The 13,943-nt window shown below is 35.3% G+C and overlaps 1 protein-coding gene across 5 annotated transcripts in view; it reads left to right on the forward strand.

Moving 5' to 3' along the window:
* Positions 1-5,254: 5,254 nt before the first annotated feature.
* LOC129453373 (poly(rC)-binding protein 4) overlaps positions 5,255-13,943 on the forward strand; it is a 92,830-nt gene continuing 84,141 nt past the window's right edge. For 4 of the 5 annotated variants that reach the window (XM_055217600.2, XM_055217602.2, XM_055217604.2 and 1 more), the window contains exon 1: positions 5,255-5,414. The gene's annotated coding sequence lies outside the window, so the exon portion shown is untranslated. Of the gene's footprint in view, positions 5,415-5,542; positions 5,674-13,943 lie in introns of those variants that run through there. The other variant, XM_055217601.2, reaches the window with a different exon arrangement.

Raw genomic sequence — 13,943 nt, forward strand, 5'->3', positions numbered from 1 at the left:
GAATTCACACGACCTGCAGACCTGTTTCATTCCAAACGCATGTCAAGCACACAAAAACACAGCCATAGTCATATAACACAACAACGCTTGCTTTTCAGTAAGACGTGTGGTCATTATCACTATTTAGATGACTAAAATACCACCATGTGCCTGCTATTATACACCTATTAGTCTCTCTAACACCCCGACACTCGTCCCTCTCCACATCTGAGTCACCCATAAGTGCAGACGTGTGCAGCGAATGGCTTTCGTTCCCCTCAGGGCCGGGCTATATCTCATGGCTGTCTACACATAGGACACCTGTTGGTCCGTCTGTCAAGGCAGGCACCACTTGGTTCACTCCTCGGATCCTAATAACCATCAACAGATCTGAAATATCCCTCTTAAAATAATAGACAGATGCATTGTGGGTAGCACACACCCTGAGATAATTGTTGTGTCGTGCTTTGAGAAACAAGTACAGGTGTACGCTATAAGCGACCAGAGCCGCAGGTACAATAAATCATTGGAGAAGATCCGTCAAAACCATTTATAGTTGTTTACCAGAGACAAATGCTCTTCTTCATGTCGAAAGGAAGATGACAACCATGCATATAAAAAGAAACAATCTAGTGAGCCACACGTCATTATTGCAATCACAAAACCTGTTGCACTCAAGGGGTGTGAAATTATTTACACAATCATTCCTATAGTTTAAAAATGACTTGCATTAAACTTAAACATTTAAAGGGGATGTATCATGAAAATCTGACTTTTTCATGTTTAAAGGTGCAGTGTGTAAATTTTAGCGGCATCTAGTGGTGAGGTTGTGAATTGCAACCAACGGCTCAGTCCACTGCTCTTCCCTCACTTTTGAAACGCACAGAGAAGCTACAGTAGCCACCGCAAAAAAAAAAAATGTCATCGACGTAAAAAAAGTTTTCCGTCAAGGGTTTCTGTATGGCGGCACAAAATGTGGACTTCCATGTAAGGGGACCCTCGGTGTATGTAGATAAAAATGACTCATTCTTATAAAAACATAACAGTTCATTATAAAACGGTCTTTATACACCCAATATAATTTTGAAAAAAAATTTGCATTTCTATCAAGAGATCCTTTTAAAAAGTACACACTGCACCTTTAATATAATTGGGTCCCCAGTGCTTCTTTCAAACTACCAAATGTGAAAAATAACAACCCAGTACAACATGATCTCATGAAAATTTGTGTTAAATTCAGCTTTTTTGTGCCTTGAGCACGAATGTCTTTTTTGTGACACGGGCATGATTTTCAATAAATAGTTTGCCGTGTCACAACTTTCTTTTTCGTGTCATTTTATGTATTATTTGCTCATTTTTTACTCTATTTATTATCATTGTCGCTTGGGGTTGGGGTGAGATTTGGGGTTTGGGTTAGGATGAGGTTTTATGTATCTACATGTTTTTCTTCTGCTTTTAAAACTATTCTCGCCTGGAGTTGGGGTTAGAGTTTGGGTTAGGATGTCTAAAAATGTAACAAAAAGTGATTCTAACCCTAACCCCAAGCGACAATGGTAAGAAAATAGAAACGAAAACAATACATAAATTTGACACGAAAAAGAAAGTTGTACCATGAACACGAGAAACTATTTATAGAAATGTGCGCGAGTGACACGAAAAAGACATTCGTGCTCAAGGCACAAAAAAGCTACATTTCGTGCTATGGACACAAATAAATTAATCAAATTTTTTGTGACTATAACACGACTTGCCGTGACATCAGTCTGTATCAAATGTTGTTTCTTGTAACCGTGTTGTAATGTGTACACAGTATTATTTTTTTTGTACAGACACTTTCTGATACGTGCTGCTCTCTGTCATGACTAATGATTCAACAAGCGTACAACAATAGAAACAGAAGACATATGACACCAAATCACCTGTGGCCATTTTTCATCGTCACATGACCGCATTACCATTGCCTTCATTCTAAGAACGCAAATACATGTGGATCAGTTTCAGCTTCAGTTAAATATACACAGATAATTATGCTGTTGTAATTAATAAACCAAAGCACATATAATAGGTTTTCATGCTTTAACACATAACACAGATAACACACATTGTTGGAATCACAATGCAGAATGCAGATTTTGGCTAAATAAAGTTTGTTCATCTCCATAATCACGTTCTGAAATATGTGCTGTTAGCATATTTGCTATACTACATGCATATGTATCTAGGAATTACTACATTTGCAAAACTGTATGTTGTAAATAAAAACTTTACATTTTTAAGTTTAATCAACTTGAAATTACAATTAATTTCAACTTTTTTGACTGGTGAGGAGTTGTCATGAATAATAAAAAATAAAATTGAAATAACTTAAACTTAACTTTTATAATTTAACTCCTCTCACTCTCACAAATAAGTTGAAATGAGTTGTAAATTCAAGTTGATTAAACTTAAACATTTTAGTGCAACAAGGATTTTTTTTAACAGTGTGCTAGAAGAGTTTATTGTACACGTAGTATGTAGTCAGAACAGACCAATTCTTACTTTAGGATTTTGCATTTCTATGCAAATATGCAGGCACGTGTAATCCAGACGACTTTTAGGATCATTAGTAATCAACACGAGGCCGTGTCTAATGTTTAAATAATCCCTCCAAATGAAAGATTTCTGATACAGAGTGACCTTACCCAGCTTGTTAAGAAACAACAGAAAATTAAAAAAAGCAGCTTTAGGCATTCGTTGACTTTAATATAATTTTACAGCAGGAAAATTAATTAAAAGATCCAAAGAAGCAGAAAGACTTCTAATAACAAGCTTAGCGCAAAACTTCTCCTGCAGGGGAAAAAGTAGAGTAACTCTTTTTAAATTATTTGAATTTAAATTTATTCTGATTTATTTTGATGAAATAGTATCATCCAAGGACAAGTCAGCTTGTCTCTATGCATTTATTCATTCATTTATTTCTGTTTGATCAATACAATGCATAATGCAGAAAGTCAAACGAATGATTACCAATCTGGATTTTGAATAGGAATAGGTTTGACAGGTCTGTCCATGCTAGCTAAGTGGATTTTATCATGCAAATAGTTTTTATAATGTCTATAAAATCAGGATTATTCAGCAAGCAAATGAGCTACAAAGTAATTAAATTGGCTCAAGATGAGATGAGATAAGAAACTCATCACATATAGTTTTTGCCTTAAGGTTTAAGTCTAAATAAGTTTTTTTAATAAATAACTTTGACAAACAAAATAGCAGCGTATTATAAAATAATGAATTATAGCATTATAAAATAAATCAGTTGATAAAATATATTATGAAAGTTAATTTATGTTTGTATATATTTTATTTTAAAGTGACTTCTGATCTGCAAAACATATGGGTGAATAAATAATAAATAACATCGACACCAAAGTCATTATTTTAACAAATGCTTATATTTTTATTTATATTAAAATTTGCTATAAAAGGCCATAACAGTGAAATATTTTCTATAAAATCTTTGTGCAGAATTGAATTTTATAGCCACTTTAGATTAATTGAATCTTTGTACGGAATTGAATCTAAATTTAAGCTTATTTCTTTAAACACTTTAGTCGAATGAATTCTTTGTACGGAATTGAAGTGTATAGCCATGTTAGATGAATCGAATTTTTGTATGGAATTGAATTGTATAGCCACTTTAGACGAATTGAAACTTTGTACAAAATTTAATCTACATTTAATTCTATTTCTTAGTCGAATGAATTCGTTGTACGGAATTGAATTGTATAGCTACGTTAGATGAATCGATTCTTTGTACAGAATTGAACATGTATAGCCACGTTAGATGAATCGAATCTTTGTACAGAATTGAACTGTATAGCCACTTTAGATGAATCGATTTTTTGTACAGAATTGAACTGTATAGCCACTTTAGATGAATCGAATCTTTGTACGGAATTGAATTGTATAGCCACTTTAGATTAATTGAATCTTTGTACAAAATTGAATCTAAATTTAATCGTATTTCTTTAAGCACTTTAGTCGAATTAATTCTTTGTACAGAATTGAACTGTATAGCCACTTTAGATGAATCGAATCTTTGTACGGAATTGAATTGTATAGCCACTTTAGACGAATTGAATCTTTGTACAAAATTGAATCTAAATTTAATTCTATTTCTTAGTCGAATTAATTCTTTGTACGGAATTGAATCTAAATGTAATCGTATTTCTTTAAGCACTTTGGTCGAATGAATTCTTTGTACAGAATTGAACTGTATAGCCACTTTAGATGAATCGAATCTTTGTATGGAATTGAATTGTATAGACACGTTAGACGAATCGAATCTTTGTACAAAGTTGAATCTAAATTTAATCGTATTTCTTTGAGCACTTTAGTCGAATGAATTCTTCGTACAGAATTGAAGTGTATAGCCATGTTAGATGAATCGAATCTTTGTATGGAATTGAATTGTATAGACACTTTAGACGAATCGAATCTTTGTACAAAATTGAATCTAAATGTAATCGTATTTCTTAGTTGAATGAATTCTTTGTATGGAATTGAATTGTATAGCCATGGTAGATGAATCGATTCTTTGTACAGAATTGAACTGTATAGCCACTTTAGATGAATCGAATCTTTGTACGGAATTGAATCTAAATTTAATCGTATTTCTTTAAGCACTTTTAGTCGAATGAATTCTTTGTACGGAATTGAATTGTATAGCAACTTTAGATGAATCGAATTTTTGTACAGATTGAATAGCCACTTTAGACGAATCGAATCTTTGTAGAAAATTGAATCTAAATGTAATAGTATTTCTTAGTCGAATGAATTCTTTGTACGGAATTGAATTGTGTAGCCACGTTAGATGAATCGATTCTTTGTACAGAATTGAACTGTATAGCCACTTTAGATCAATCGAATCTTTGTACGGATTGAATAGCCACTTTAGACGAATCGAATCTTTGTATGGAATTGAATCTAAATTGAATCGAATTTCTTTAAGCATTTTAGTCGAATCAAATCTTTGCACCCTATCAAGTCTTTTTCTTCAGTAATTTCTCCATCACTCAGTTCACCATAAGATAACTCGTGTCAGATTATGTGTTGAGATAATGCTAGACGAGTCTCAAGATTCATCTAAAAGAATCGACAGTGGCTGAACAGAAACAAATGCGCTAGATGTCCTCGGTGTATGGCTGTGCATTGTTGTTTTGTTAACCCTCATTTGTCTGCTGTAATTGGATAGGATGGTGCTATCTCCTTTGGTCCCCCCTCTTTCTCTCTCTCTCTCTCTTTCTCTCTCTCTCTCTCTCAGTCTCTCTGACATCGGCATTTTCTCATACAGTAAGCGCCAGGCACTGACAATGTGGACATCAGCAGGGAATATATAGTGTCTATCATCTACTTACGCATCGTGTTACCAGCGCATTCAACTTCATTATTACCAGGTAAGAAGCTATTCTTTATTAACATTTATGTGTTTTCGTCCCCTCGTATCTGTCGGTTTTTCTAATGCGTCCGATCCAGTCAGAAGTAAGAGCTGACACGCGCTGATATCCCGCAGGAAACCGCTGCAGTTGTTATGGCAATAAACGCGTTTCGCGTCGCGTGCGGGTCCGTTTCAGCACAGCACACATTTTTATAACTTTACCAACTAATCTAGAACCGAACTGTCAAGTTTACATCTTAATGGACGATTTATGACGTGTAAGTGACATTTAACATCATTACAGAAACAACATTACCTTCTTCGCGGTGCGCATGTTATGATGAGGATTAGATTTGTTCACTGTGTACTTGGATGCTTGGTTAGTTCTAGTTAAGCCAATGCAAAGTAAGCCAAACCTAAGCAGTGATTTAGTGTTTTTAAAAGACTTTAAAATCAAAGTAAAGGTGCAAGAGTACAAGAGCCTTTTTTGGAGAATACGATTTGTTCACTGTATTTGGTTAGTTCTAGTTAAGCCAATGCAAAGTAAGCCAAACCTTAGCAGTGATTTAGTGTTTCAGACTTTTTTTGTTTAGGGTTCTCGAGTTGTTACAAGTTATTGATGTATATGAAGCAGCCTACATAGGTTCAGTTCCGTGTTTTGGTTATTTAAAGCACGAAAAACTAGTTGAATTAGGTAATGACAGAACATTAGATAATAAAACCCTTTATATTTTGAACAGGACCATTTATTTATGTGAAGCAGGTCAGCAGTTTACATTCAGTGTACTGTACAGGTGGCCGGATGGGTTGATGTCTCTTCCTGGACATCTGATTTGAATTTGGATCCTGTAATGAATTAGTTTGACCAAGACACAAACCCTCACGTTGGAGGAATACTCATTTGCATGGGTCAGTGACTGAATGACTGAGCATCATTGTAATTAATTAAATAATCTTGGGTGTTATCTATCTATCTATCTATCTATCTATCTATCTATCTATCTATCTATCTATCTATCTATCTATCTATCTATCTATCTATCTATCTATCTATCTATCTATCTATCTATTCGGTGCGTCATGGGTGTTGCTTGTGTTCATTGTGTCATGTAAATGTGCATCATGCGTGATTTCAAAACACTAATTTAACACTAAACTCATGAGATTACACATGAGATTAAGCGAGAATCTTCCAAACGTGAGCGTCTCTTTTATCATACAAACCCCTTCGAAGCTTTTACAGCAGGCTTGTATTTTGACATGACGCATAATGCACATAGGTTCATATGATGCGCTGAACACACATTTTGACATGACAATCCACACACGTTGTTTTGTCATGATTATGAAGTTTGGCTGACGGTTAATTGTCTACTAAATTGTGGCTATTAGTTGCCTGTTTTAGGACTTTGACGATTATGACAATTAATTGCCTGTTATAGGATTTTGATGTTTAATTCTCAAAGATTTTTTTGTTTGTTCATGAAATTTAAATTCAATCTTCTGCAAGGTTTACCTGGCAGTAAATATTAATATAAATATTTAAAATTATTTATTTAATGACTATATTTCAAAACCTGAAAATTCTTTATAAGAAATAAACAGAATAAAATTATTAAAAAGAACTGAAAATAAAAATGCTATCAAAATAAACTGACTATAGCAGAACAGGCCTTAAATAGTAGTCATATTAGTACTGAACCACATGTCTGTAGTGGCTGTAAAAAAAATCAATTCCTTACAGATCCTTAAGAATAGCATCCTTCACTTCCCTAAATTTGGAATTGCTGTTTTGGAAATGTATGTTTTACTTGGCAATTCATACTGCTTATCAAAGTTTTTCAGCATTTCTTTAAATGCTGTTTTGCGTTACACTGTCAGTCAAGGAGCTCTATTAGATACTGTCTCGTTTATACAGGCGCTGCAGCTCCCCCTTGTGTTTTTTAGAGAGATATGCAATCATTGCGGTGATCTGAAATCATTATAATCATAAATGATTATCTAATAATTGTGACAGTCCTAACCATTTGTACATATAGATCTGTTAAACTTTGTAAAATATTTGATCATAGTCGCTTCCATCCATATATTCATTCGATGAGTTATTTAGTTTGTTCTCAGTTTTAAACCCAAAGCTTTATGGCACCAGCATAACTTATTTAGGATGAAAACCTTCATTGTGCTCATGACATTTTCTCTGCTAAACTGTTTGGCATGTGACTAGCTAATTCTTGTTGCCTGAATCACTGAATAGAGATCTTTGTTGTCGCTGTTATGACTGTCTGTACAAACCTTTGAAGTTAACTTTGGATATTAATAGTAGTGTGTACCGGGACGTGTTGGCTCTGGCGTGTTTAAGAACGTTACCCTGATGTGCCCCTTCAAAATGAGTACATTTAATTCTGACTTTAAAGTATCATCGTGTCTTTATTAAAGTACTGTTTGATATTTCGTTTTTTAACTCAAGTTTATGTGTGTTTAGAAAATGTAGGTTGCTTTGTAATTGTTGCCATTAAGATTTTGACAGATCTGCAGCAAAGCACATTAGCTTTGGTTCTTTGATTAAGTCCCCTGTCAGCTCAAGACCCCTCAAACCGATATTTCCTCAAAACATGTTTATAGAAAAACAAATTGCCTCTCTCTGGTTGAGGAAATGAGAAGAGATGGAAAAGTGATGAATGACATGGAAAAGAAAAACGACGTTTTAATATTCACAACAGAGCCAAAGCTAAACAGAAATGAAGTTTGCCATGTTTAAGCGACACACACACAATACACAATGGCATTATGGCCCCCTGCTCCATCGCATACAGGCGATTAACAGCAGTTTAATCTGCACGAGGCCGTATCCCCCTCTACATTCTGATCCACGGCACTATTTTAGCCCCACAAAACAACACAGCTCCCCCCAACCACCCAAAAAACACTGCCTAGCTGCAGGCATCTGTGAGGAATCCAGCATTTAAGATAAGAGCACGAGCTCACTCGGAGGATGCTAAGTTTATCCTTGTGACACGCAGGTGATTCTTGCTAATATTTCCCTTGTTTCTGCTGTTTATTTGCTACAGCTGAGCTTGAGGCACAGGATCCTTTCGGGTATACGGAGTGAGTGCATGGATTCTCCTTGAGAAAAGACTGGAGTTGATATCGATTGTTTGCTTGTACAGTGGCATCAGTAAATGTGGCCCCGGGCCTGGAACATGACCTCTAGCTATCAAAACTATTAGTGGACTGAGAGGGACTCTCTTTTTTTATATGAGATTTATAAGACCTTTAATTTTTCTGATGTGAAATAATATTGGTATGATTTACTCACCATGTCTTTTCGTGTTATTTCCTGGGAGATTTATTTTGATCAAGCTTTGTCTTTCAATGTCACTTTACAATGACAACATCTGACAAAATGCCATGCACGTACCACGGAAGTACAACCAAGCATCTTGAACCTTTTGACTTTGTATTTACAGTTAAACAAAAAATATATACATTGCCCCCATTCACAAATAAAATTAGCTTCTGTTTTAGCGCTTAATGTTTATCTAATCAAAACTTAGGTTCCTGTTTTTGTTTCTCTGCTAATCTAGCATCTATTCAGCAAATAAATTACTTCATAGCAATGGAAGCACTCAGAAAAACAATCGGCATGGATTTTTGCGGATACCAGTTTTTCCACCAATGAACTATCGGTGCCGATTATTTGGCAAAACCGATTAATCGGTCTACCTTTAGTGCTCAACTATGTACCGTAGGGTGGTCCTTATAATGGGTATTTTTTTTTAAATGTTCAACTCTCACCCCCTAAATGTGTTAGGATATCAATAAAAACACACTGTGACTTTGTATTTAAAGTTAACAATATATATCAATATGATTAATGATTAATAATATGAAACTAGGGGTGTAACAATACATCGATATGGATCGATACATTAATTTTATTTCTAACAATTCGATACTTCGATGCCAAACTTAAACAATCAATTTGAGGTACTTTTATTTTGACACTCTCCACGTCTACATTCCTTGACGTAACGTCCATCTAGGCATTTCCGCCAAAGTGCGCATTTTTGTTTATTTTTATCTGCTAGCGTCAGCAAGTGAATGCTAGCAACAAAAATGGTTGTAGCAGTGAAAACGCAGCAAAAGAGACAGAAAACGAGTGTGTGTTTAGCACTGCTGGTGACACTGTTCATGCAAAACATAGTTATATATTTTGGTTGCATTTGTAAGTAAAATCGTAATCACATCAAGAAGCTTTTATTGTAACGGCAAAAATCACATCTCTGGCGCAGAAAATCGATATTGTGTATCGCATCGTAATGAGCTGTTCGATTTACACCCCTATAGGAAACGTTATGTACAATTTTTGAGAAATGTCATTTTGATGTTATTTGACATCTGAACCCACATAAATATACTACTTTTAAAGTAACTTGCGATTGTATGCCTCAAACTGAGATGGCGATATAGAGGCAAATGATACCGATAACAGCTTTAAGTCATATTTATTATTAAATAATTTAATGAGTAATAGGGATGTCATTAAATGACTCGATCGGTCCTCGCTAAATTTGCCGATCTCCTAAACCGATCTTTCTGTTTACTTTTGTCAACATAGGGCTCCTGAATGCGGCTTATCGGTATCGGCCTGCAAAAATCCTGATCGGAGCATCCCTAATGAGTAATATAATAATAAAATAACAATATATATTTAATTAATATAATAAGTTTAAACGTTTTGAAACTTAATAGATGTGCTCACTAGAGGTCGACCAATACTGGATTTTATCGATACTGATAACTAAGTTGGTCCCTGCCTTGCCGATAACCGATGAATCGACCGATTGTTTTTAAAACTTTAATTAAATTAATAAGTATAGAACTAAATACGTCTGTGAAATACTCACTTACATAAATGTCTATAATATGTTTAGTCTTGTACTTTATTTGCTTCTGTTTTAGCACTCAAGTTCCTGTTATTGTTTCTCTGCTAATGTAGCATCTATTCAGGAAATAAATTACTTCATAATGATATGAAGCAACGGAAGCACTCAGAAAAACTATCAGCATGGATTTTTTGCCGATAGACGATTGTTCCACCAATGAACTGTCAGTGCCGATTAATTAACAAAACCGATTAATCGGTCCACCTCTAGTGCTCAACTATGTACTGTTATGTGTAAGGTTTTCTTCTACTTATCATATGGTTTTGGAGAGTACGTAAACAACACAATATTCTTGTTTTGGTGAACTGTTCCTTCAAGTTCAGAGCTTATTGACAGATTGATAGTGTAATAATGGCTTAAGGCCTGTCATGTGAGGTAAACAAATTACATCCATTGACTGCTCAGAAAGAAAGAAAGAAAATGTCTTTTGAGAATGTGTAAGGTGCTGAGACAACTATTCCACCAGACTTTGCTCCTATAGTGATTCTCTAAAGCTATATCTGTCACACATCACACAAGCATGTTTTTCCTGTCTGGTCCATTTATGGCTAGCATGTGCACTGTAGTTTATTTTTGACCGATGACATTTTCCTGATTTAAAGAATTTTTCGTTTTGATGGCCCATTGGGATCTCTTTTTCTCGTGAAGTATGAATTTATTTTAGAGCAAATATTTTGGCCAAATATTTTGATAACATATTATAAATATATACTGTAATATAACTATTGTATTGAAAATACTATCTGAATGTACAATATTTATATATATTTTAATTTTTTATATTTTTCTTTAGGTATGCAACATCAAGTTGATGCTTTAGTATTCTTTTAGACTCACATACTGATTAATTTTAGTGGTATGCATGGTATAAAATTTTGTAAAAATCTACTGTAGATTGCCAGTGTTTGCAAGTAACTTAATGTAGATTTAAATTAGAGGGAGACGGATTAATCGGCACCGATAGTTCTTTGGTTAAACAATCGGCTGTCTGCAAAAAATCCATGCCAGTATTTTTTCTGAGTGTGTCCATTGCTTCATATCATTATGAAGGAATTAATTTGCTGACTAGATGCTCCATTAGCAGAGAAACAAAAACAGAAACCTAAGTTTGCCGTCAAGGCTTACAGGACGCTAATATTAGTAGTAGCTCAAACAAAAATACACACAGATAAATCCAACCTAAATGTTTAATGTCATGATTATTACAATCAATTTGCATTAGTTTATATCCAGTTGGTTACAGCTGTCGGCTACATTAACATATCCAACTAATCAAAATCTGATTTCAGTTCTTTTTTATCATCCCTACAATATATCTTTTGTTATTCTGATTGGATAATCATTAAAAGTTTAAACAGAAGCAAAAAAAGTACAAGACTACACATGTAATATACATTTATGTCATTTCAATTTTACCAGTTGAGTATTTCACAGATGTATGATTGCTTTAAAATGTAGAAACAGCAAAGGTTAGCTTTGGCTTTAACCCACTAATTCTTCTACTTTGAAAACAACACTGTTTCTTCGTTTCTCCGAAAGGAAGCAAGAACATATACATTTTTGAATGCAAACTCTGAGCACATATCGTCTCACTGTTTTGCCATCTTCTATTATCAGCCAGCATCAAACGAAACGCCAAGGTTGTTGCTTTTGTCTAGAGACTGTATCTAAACTTAGAAGCGCTTCTCCGTTGCACGTTGTTTGACACTCATCTCTGCTTCAGTCGAAAATCTGCTCCCATCAATGTCACAGCACCCCCCCTCCCTCCCACTGTCAATGTTGCGCTCCAACTTTTTTGAAACATTTCTTTGGAAGAAAGGCGCTGCAATTTAGAGCGCAGAGAAATTTCGAGACGCATATTATTTTTTCAATTCTCATTGCTTTCAAAGCCAGCTGGCTGGGTTGCAATCAAAAAGCGAACTGATTTTCGAGATTTCGAGCGACGGGTTTGACCCATTGCAAAACGAGGGAACGCATTGTCATCTGAATAAAAATAAAAAAGATGCATGGATTTGACTTGATATTGACTGTTAGTAAGGATGTTGTATGTTTACAGGCTTACTCTGTGTATAATTTTCAACAGAACAGTCCATTCATCGAGACAGAATACAGATATTGTTTCCTGCGTTCTAGTGAGGGAACGAGTGCAACACAGCCCACGGTTACGAACAATCGTCCCCTTATTTTTCTGCTTTCGGAGAGATTGAGGTCATTGTTAATTGAAACACAGACGCATGTTAATTAGTATGAGAAATTTTTCCCTGAATCCCCCTAACTAACAACGTCCTTCAATTAATTTTTAGGTTCCTCTCAGTGCTGCAAGCTTGGGAAAAATACATAAAAGAAACAGTGGCCCATAAATTTGGTTATTATTTACCTTCACGTCATTCCAACCCCTCAGGACTTTCTTCTATTTATAAAACAAGACAGGAAATATTTTTAAACTATTCCTTTAAAAGGTGCAATCTAATCTAAGCCTGAATATAATACGAGTTCTTGATGCTGTCTAATCTAATTTCTCAGTTTTCGAAAGGTTTCGGCAGCTTTGTCAACATAACAACTGGCGGACGACCTAATGAAGAAGTGTGAAGCAAATTGTTTGGTTGAAGTGCTGTGAAATTGCCATCCATTTGAAAGTTAGCCAAGGAGAAATAAAATCGTATACACAATAAAGCTTTATTAGAGGAGCCCGGTGAGCTTTTTAAGTAATTAACTGATTTCAGATGGAAACAATTTCCTGACGACATCTTTAAATATCTGCCATGGTGATTTTTGGGATGTAATCAATCCGACATGTGTATCAAACACCTGTTTTTCCCAAACAGAATGGCTGCCACCTTCCATTTTAATCAGTAACAGTGTGGCGTAGCTAAATATTCGTATAAAATCAAAACCCCGAGCACGGATCTGCCCCGGCTCCGTAGAGAGATTCCCCTGAAGCGATATTTATGAGATGCAATATCCACCTCCCACTTTCTCAAATGATGCCCTTTCCGGAAAGGCACGCGTGTACCTGAGTGTTGTGGGCTCTTTGCCATGGCAAGCTGCTTTACAGTTCCATTTTCCCAAGTAGTACTTAAAGAAAGAGTGGGACGGGACCTCTGGACTTTATTGGTTAAGAGTCTTGATGAAGGGAAATAGAAGACAGGGGAAATGGGAGTCCTCATTTCAAGCACTCTGTATTCTCGCAGGGACGGCTAAACGCATAGGGGAACGGTTGAAATCTACCATCAGATTGGGAGGTTATAGGTTAATGACTTACTCAGGAATAGGATAGGAGGATGAATGCTTTTTGGCTGTCCGGCTAAGTGAAACTTGGGTGAGCGTTTACTGTAGCAGGAAATGAATGATAGAGTTCTGGCTGAACTACCTGGACGTTAAAGTACATGAGATCAATATTGAGCCGATTTGTGTTTTAACAGTGTTCATAATTTACAGTGAGCTTTAAGCTAACAGTTAGCGTAAGAGAGATGGTCAGTATGTACTGCTTACAGTATAAATCAGAAATTTGATCAGTTTTAGGAGTTGAGGAGGTCTGACTGTAGCATTACAATGCAATTTTACATGAAACTACCAGCTGTCTGGTGACTAACACGAGTAAA

The sequence above is a fragment of the Misgurnus anguillicaudatus genome, chromosome 23 (genome assembly GCF_027580225.2).
Source record: "Misgurnus anguillicaudatus chromosome 23, ASM2758022v2, whole genome shotgun sequence".
NCBI classification, from domain to species: Eukaryota; Metazoa; Chordata; class Actinopteri; order Cypriniformes; family Cobitidae; genus Misgurnus; species Misgurnus anguillicaudatus.